General features: G+C 50.4%; 1 long non-coding RNA gene across 1 annotated transcript; it reads left to right on the plus strand.

Moving 5' to 3' along the window:
* Positions 1 to 350: 350 nt before the first annotated feature.
* LOC129034008 (uncharacterized) lies at positions 351 to 4,484 on the plus strand. The gene is made up of 3 exons (XR_008501733.1): positions 351 to 2,192; positions 3,449 to 3,561; positions 4,143 to 4,484. It is a non-coding gene; the product is annotated as an uncharacterized LOC129034008 (long non-coding RNA).
* Positions 4,485 to 6,029: the final 1,545 nt, after the last annotated feature.

Here is a 6,029-nt window from a genome sequence, read left to right on the forward strand (position 1 = left end):
AAATAAAGTAACATAAAACAAAAGAAAAGAAAATAAAGCAGCTCCTATGTGCTGGCTTCATGCCAGGTACTGGATGGAGGGTGATGGCCTTTGAAGCTAGTTGGGTGCTTTGGAATCAGGCAGTAAGGTGGGAGTTAAGGATCCTCTTTGGGATTCAGAATGCAGAGGGGAGTGTGAACTGAGAACTCCTCTGGGGCTGCCGATGTCAGGAATCCAGAGCTCCAGCAGTTTTCCTTTAAACCTTGTCTTCCCACAGTGCTTCCAAGGACACTGCGGGTACAGTTATCTGCTCTGTCACATCTGCACAGCACTGGTCATCTTGTTCTCTTCAGATACTGGACACTTGAAAGTTTGTCTTAATGATCTATTGATGCACTCAAACCACACTAAATTAGCTTTGTCATCTGGTCCAGGTTCGGCTGGGTAATTCTGCTGGTTTCATTTAGGCTCACCCAGGCAGCTGAAGACACCTTGGTGCAGCATGGTTTAAGTTGGCCTTGCTTGGCCCGGGGTAGCTGCCGTTGGCTGAGCCGTACATCTCCAGCAGGCTAGCCTGGGCTGCTCCATTGGATGCAGCCTTCCCAGAGCAAGCCACATGTGCAACCGCTTCCCAAGCCTCTGCTTACATTGCATTTGCTGCTGTCCCATTGGCTAAAGCAGGTCATGTGACCAAGCCGGCGGCCAATGTAGGAGAGGATTACACAAGGGGGTGTGGCTCCTGGGCACTCATGGCTGTACCAATCTACAACCAACTCCCCTGAGCGCCAGGCTGTTTCCTGCCTCTGCACCATGGCCCAAGCTTTCCCCTTCGCTTGTTATGCCCTGCTGGGCGATCTCCTACTCGGGCAAGTCACAAATTTCTCTGTGCCTCAGCCTCCTCCTCTGTAAAGTGGGGATCACATGAGTTTAAGTTATTCTGAGGATTAAACGAGTTAACACACAAACATTTAAAACAGTGTCTAGCACACAGTAGGTCCTCCAGAGATGCCAGCCATCATCATCACAGTGGTGATTCTTGGTATGACGACCCCTGCCCTCTTCAAAGCCCTGTTTGAGGAATCTCCTCCCTGAAGCTGTCTCTGGTTCTCTCCAGCCAAGCATCCACCCCCAGGCCTGGCCCTATAATTATCTTTTCCTCATCCACCTACTGCATCTACAGTGGGATCCAGAGGGAAGGGAATCCCAGGGCCCAGCCCGGGGAGTGAGAACTATCTTATTTCCTCTTCAGTTAGGGAGGCAAGACAGTCCTCGGTGGCCCAATTTGACAGAGGTGAAAACTGAGGCTGTAGGAGATGTGCTGACTTGCGCGGGGTTGCGCAGCTGGTAGGTGGGTGAGCTGGGAGTGGAGCCAGGTTGCGCTGCAGCAGCTGTGTTTGCCCTGCCTCACTGTCCAGCTCCCACCTGGGCCGGGTGTCGGGGTCTCAAAGGGAAGGCAGATAGGGGCTCTGCCCCACAGAACTCACAGTTTGGTGGAGGAGGAAGGCTCAAGCAGAGAGCAGGAGGTGTGAGTAGCTCTGTGAGCTGTGGGGCCCAGACGGGTCCTCGACCCTGCGGGGTCAGAGCTGGCTGCCCAGAAGGCGTGAAATGGAATAAGCAGAGTGACATGCTCTGGGCCACTAACAGGGTGTGTGGCCGCCCTGACCACATCACTGCAGCCACCTCCACAGCCACAGCCCTGTGGGTCATGGGGATGTGACCCTCCCCACTGCCTCCCATCACTGAGAACACACCTCCTGGGCCTCCAATTACTACCCAAGCCTCCACACGTGCTGCACCATGATGGTGCAGCCCGCCTCCCCCACGCCTTCAACCCTGTGGACACTTTCTCTGGAGAGTCCAATTCCCCAGACTCCTTGATGTCAGTGTCTGCCCAGAGCCTCCCGGCAGGAGAGAAGAAACCCCATAGCTCTTAAGGGAATGCCTGCCTGTCTGAATGGACAAAGACAGGCTGTGCAGAAACCTCCCCTGGGAGGACTGAGCTGTCACCTGAGGAATGGGAGTCTGCGGAAACGTGACTCGCCTCTGTGAGAATAAAGCCTTTCATCTGGACATTGAAATGGCCACCAGCTCCCTGAGTGACTTTGGGCAAGTCACGTCCCTACTCCAAGCCTCAGAAAGCCCACCTGTGAGATGAGGATGAAAATAACCCCCTCATGGGCCTGCCATCCCGCCACCATGGCGCACTCCACCTGGTACGTAGTCAGTATTCAGGGAATGGTGGCAGGGCAGTAGTGTGAATAGCTTTAAACTGGGGGAGCTTTTAAAAACCTCTAGAATCTCCTGGAAAGAGTGAGGAGCACCTCAGTGACCGGTTAACGCATTAGCTAGTGGCCACAACTTTCATTAGCATTTAAGGCGTTTATGGAGGGCTTGCTGAGAGCATAGCAGAGTGCTGGGTATTGGAGCCCTGAAGAGTCATATACAATCCACTTATAACCTATGCTTGCTCGCTTTAAAAAAATATTCCTTTGGCCGGGCACAGTGGCTCATGCCTGTAATTCCAGCACTTTGGGAGCTTGAGGCAGACAGATCACAAGGCCAGGAGTTCGAGACCAGCCTGGCCAACACGGAGAAAACCCGTCTCTACTAAAGATACAAAAAATTAGCCAGGCGTGGTGGTGGTTGCCTGTAATCCCAGCTACTTGGGAGGCTGGGGCAGGAAAATCACTTGAACCCTGGAAGTGGAGGTTTCAGTGAGCTGAGATCGTGCCATTGCACTCCAGCCTGGTGACAGAGTGAGACTCTGTCTCAAAAAAAATTCATTTAATTGTATTTTACAGAGGGAGAATTTATATATAGGAAGATTACCCTGTGTTAGGTTGCTAGGGATGCCATTACAAAATACCACCGGCTGGGCTGGGGGCTTCCACAATAGGAGTTTATTTTCTCGGTTCTGGAGGCTGGAAGTCCCAGATTGAGGTGTCGGCAGGGCTTATTTCTTCTGAGCCTCTCTTCTTGGCTTGCAAACAGTAGCCTTCTCCCTGCATCTTCACATCCATCTTCCCTCTGTGCCTCTCTGTGTCATTTTCTCTTATAAAGATGCCAGTCGATTAGGGCCCACCCTAATGACCTTGTTTTAATTTAGTCACCCCTTTAAGGACCCTGTCTCCAAAATACAGTCTTATTCTGAAGTGCTGGGGTTAAGGTTTTAGCATAGGAATTGGGGTGGGGGGGTGGGAGGCACAGTTCAGCCCCTAGCACCCCGCTTTAAGTTTACAATCTGAGGAGTTTTTGCAAATGCATACGCGACAGCCAAGATGCAGAGCAGATCATCACTCCAAGGTAGTGCCCTCATGCCCCTGCAGACAGTCGCCACCTCGCACCCTCACACCAGGTGAAAATGCCTGGTGGCCTCCCGTCGTGCAGGCTTAGTTGGTCTTCTCTGGAGTGTCAGGTAAGTGGGATCGTGCCATGTGTTTGTTTCATGCCTGGTGTTTTCCCTTCACAGAACGACCCTGAGGACCGTGAGCGTTGCTGCATTCGTCTGTGCTGTGTCCCTTTTCATTGCTGAGTGGTGTTCCTTTGTATGGATATGCCACTGTCTGCTTCTTCACTCACCAGGTAAGGGACACACAGATAGTTCCAGTCAGGCTCATGATGGGTAATGCTTCCACTCACATCTGGGCGCAGGTCTTTGTACGGCCCTGCTTTTCATTTCTAGTTGGTTTCCCCCACCTAGGTGTAAAATTGTTAGATTACATGGGAGGTGGGTGTTCAGCTTCATAACTGCCTTGCAGGGTGATTCTCACACCCCCGTCAGCCGTGTTTGAGAGTCCTGATTGCTCCGACATTGATAGTTCAGTCTTTTTCACTTTAATTCTAAAGGGTGTGCACTGGCATCTCGTGGTTTGACTTGCACTTCCCTGGTGGCTGGTGAAGCTGAGCATCTTCCCATGTGCTTATTGGGCATCATATTTCTTTTGACCATTTTTAATTGGGTTGTCATTTAGAAAATTGTGGTAAAAGATACACAACATACAATTTACCATCTTAATTTAATCAATTCAGTGACATTAAGTACATTCATGTGTTGTGCAGTTGTCACCACCATCTGTCTCCAGAACTCTTTTTTGTCTTCCCAAGCTGAACCCCTGTGCCCATTAAACACTAAGTCTTCATTCTCCTCTCCCCTCAACTCCCAGCCCCAGGCACCCCGCCCCCCCACCCCCCGACAGTCTACTGACTGTCTCTATGAATGTGACTATCCCAGGATCAAGGAACTTCATACCAGTTGAACCATATAGTATTTGTCCTTTTGTGACTGGCTTATTTCACTTAACATAATAGCCTGAAGGTTTATCCATGTTGTATGATGTGTCAGAATTTCCTTCCTTTTTAAGGCTAAATAGTATTCTATTGTGTGCAGAGATCAATTGTCTTTATCCATTCATCTGTTAATGAACACTTGGGTTGGTTCCACCTTTTGGTTATTGTGAATAGTACTGTGATGAACATGAGTGTGCAAATATATCTGTTTGAATTCCTGTTTTCTTTTCTTTTTTTTGAGACAGGGTCTTGCTCTGGTACCCAGGTTGGAGTGCAGAGGCATGATCTTGGCTCACTGCAGCCACCACCTCCCAGGAGTGATCCTCCCACCTCACCCTCCCAAATAGGTGGGACTACCAGCATGCACCAACACACCTAGCTAATTTTTGTTATTTTTTGTAGAGAGGGGGTTTTGTCATGTTGCCCAGGTTGGTCTTGACCAACTGACCCCAGTTCAAGACCAACTGACCCCAGTGAATCACTGGGGTCAAGTGATTCACCTGCCTTGGCCTCCCGAAGTGCTAGGATTGCAGGCATGAGCCACCATGCCAAGACTAATTCCTGTTTTCAATTTTAGGTAGTCATTTGATTATTGAGTTGTAGAAATCTTACTTTTGGATTAATATATTAAAAACTATCACCAGTTAGCCATGTGTTAACTGCTTAGTTTTTCAACCAAACTTTAATCATCAGCCAGCCCTCACTTTCAGCCCAGATCGATGGACTCACGCTTGGTGATCGGTTAACTCCTTGTTTTTTAGCTAATGTTTTAATTAGCAATTACCATCTTTGTCTTCAGCTAAACGTCATACTTCTCAATGCTTTGGTTATCGGCTAATGTCTTCTTTTTCAGCTAACGCTTTAGTGGACATTAATACTTTTGTTAACGTATGTTACCTCAACCAGATAAGACATGGCTGCATTTGGAAAGGAAAGTGGGGGACTTGACAAGGAACGTGAAGACATTAAAGGCAAAACCTCCGAGTTAATGAAGGGAGTCCTCCAAGAGAGTTCTTTCCTTCACGAGCTGGAGCTGGCTCTCCATGAAAGCTTTCTGAATGAATGAATGAATGAGTGGTTGAATGAGTGCATGAGTGGGTAGTGGGTGCAGGGCCACACTCCTTCTCCTGGGGATGGCAGAGCTTGCTCAGCCCCAGAGCCAGGGCTTTCACTCTCACATCTTGCTGACAAATGATGCTAACCAGAAACGCTTGGGACGCAGTCGTTTCAGTGGGGCATCTGGGGCCTGGGGACCATACTTTGGACCTTGGTATCCTCTGGCCCATGGACACCAGAGCAACAGCATCCTCTGCTGCACCCAGGCTGCCGCAGGGCTCTGATGGTGGCTCTGAATCTCCCCTTCCCGAGCCTTTTATTCCTGAGTTGGCCATGTGACCCCCGGTGGGGCATGTGACTTCTCTAGACCCATATCTGTGTGACCTGGCCCATGTGGGGCCCCCTGATCCCATCTCCTGCCTTTGCCCCATTAGCCTAGGGCACTCTCAGCTGGCTCCCACCTCAGAGCCTTTACACTGGCTCTTCCCTCTGCCTGAACCCTCTTCTCCCAGACATTGGCTCCTTCCCTTCTTGGGGTCTTGGCCCAGAGGTCACCTCCTCAGAGATGCCTTTCCTGACTGCCCCCGGAGGTGTGGGGTCAGCCCAGCTGGCTGTACCTTCATTCCCTGGGTGGTCTCAGTGCCTGAGGGGGCACCTGCTCACTGTCAGGCCCAGAGTCTCTGTCCTGAGTGTGTGGGGAGCACAGG

The sequence above is a fragment of the Pongo pygmaeus genome, chromosome 2, assembly GCF_028885625.2.
Source record: "Pongo pygmaeus isolate AG05252 chromosome 2, NHGRI_mPonPyg2-v2.0_pri, whole genome shotgun sequence".
In the NCBI taxonomy this organism is placed as follows: domain Eukaryota; kingdom Metazoa; phylum Chordata; class Mammalia; order Primates; family Hominidae; genus Pongo; species Pongo pygmaeus.